The sequence below is a fragment of the Helianthus annuus genome, chromosome 17, assembly GCF_002127325.2.
Source record: "Helianthus annuus cultivar XRQ/B chromosome 17, HanXRQr2.0-SUNRISE, whole genome shotgun sequence".
Lineage (NCBI taxonomy): Eukaryota > Viridiplantae > Streptophyta > Magnoliopsida > Asterales > Asteraceae > Helianthus > Helianthus annuus.
The window spans coordinates 85357019-85358339 of NC_035449.2; the positions used below are offsets into that span (position 1 = coordinate 85357019).

Genomic DNA, 1321 nt, shown 5'->3' on the forward strand with positions numbered 1-1321 from the left:
AGTTGATTTAATTGTTTTTCTATGTTTTGAATACTAGCTTGTTGATTTCTAAAATTTGACTCTAATTGTAGAAACCTTTCCGAGTTTTTCTTTTTAGTGTCGGAGATGAGGCGAGATACAATATCTTCAAGCCTTTCTCGTCCACCTTGTTGTTGAGTGAAATTTTGTGACTCGTTTCTTGGTTGTTGAAAGTTTGTCCGTTGGGTTTGTTGGTTACTACTATTGCCGGGCTCTCTCCAACCAAGGTTTGGGTGGCTTCGCCATCCTTGGTTGTAGGTGCCCGTTGGAGGACCCGACGGCCTAGGTCTATTATCAATGTAGCTTACCGACTCTTGTTGATCTTCTGTTTCTTTCATACAACTCCAATTTTCATGTGGCCCACCACACCCTTCACAAGCCATAACCGAGACTGTTTTTGTCATTTCTAATTTTTTTATTTTTGAAGAAAGGGCCTCGATTTGGGCTTGCAAAGAAGTGCTTTCATCAACCTTATGGGCGCCCGGGGCAATAGATTTATTGCCTCGGGGAGTGTGCCACTGAAAATTGATTTGAGCAATTTCCTCAATTTGGTTATATATTTCATGCGGGCGGCGATTACCTAAAAGTCCCCCGGAGCTAGAGTCAAGTGTCTGCCTTGTGTGTGGCAACAATCCATTATAGAAAGTGGATACTTGTTGCCATATCGCAAGGCCATGATGTGGACACTTGCGTAATAGTTCCTTGAACCTTTCCCAAGTTTCATATAAGGATTCCCCGTCCTCTTGTGAATATGTATTAATTTCAGTCATTAATTTAGCCGTTTTAGCGGGAGGGAAATACTTATATAGAAATTTTTGGGCTAGTTCATCCCAGGTGTTTATTGATCCAGCTGGGAGGGCGTTGAGCCAAGCTTTCGCTCGGTCTTTTAGTGAAAAAGGAAACATTCGGAGGCGGATGGCGTCATTTGATGCTCCATTGATCCGAAAGGTATCACATATTTCTAAGAAATTAGTAATATGTAGATGGGGATCCTCGTCCGCAAGCCCATGGAAGGTTGTGGAGTTTTGGAGCATTTGTATCAAATGCGGCCGAAGTTCAAAGTTATTGGCTTCAACATTCGGTGCATTGATAGCGGCGCCTAGGTTACCTACGATGGGTCGTAGATAATCCATGAGGGTACGTTTTTCCGCCATGGGTGGATTCCCCGAAACTTTCTCTTGGTTTTTAGCTTTTAGTCTTTTTCTGAGAAAGCGTTTGGGTTCTTCTAGAGGTTCTTTTATGTCCTTATTAGAACTGGAGCTCATACACTACGTAGGATGGCGTCTGGTTCCAAGTCCTGCAA

General features: G+C 42.9%; 1 non-coding gene across 1 annotated transcript; it reads left to right on the plus strand.

Annotated features, from left to right (window-relative positions):
* Positions 1–687: 687 nt before the first annotated feature.
* LOC118489379 lies at positions 688–794 on the plus strand. The gene has a single exon (XR_004887398.1). It is a non-coding gene; the product is annotated as a small nucleolar RNA R71 (small nucleolar RNA).
* Positions 795–1321: the final 527 nt, after the last annotated feature.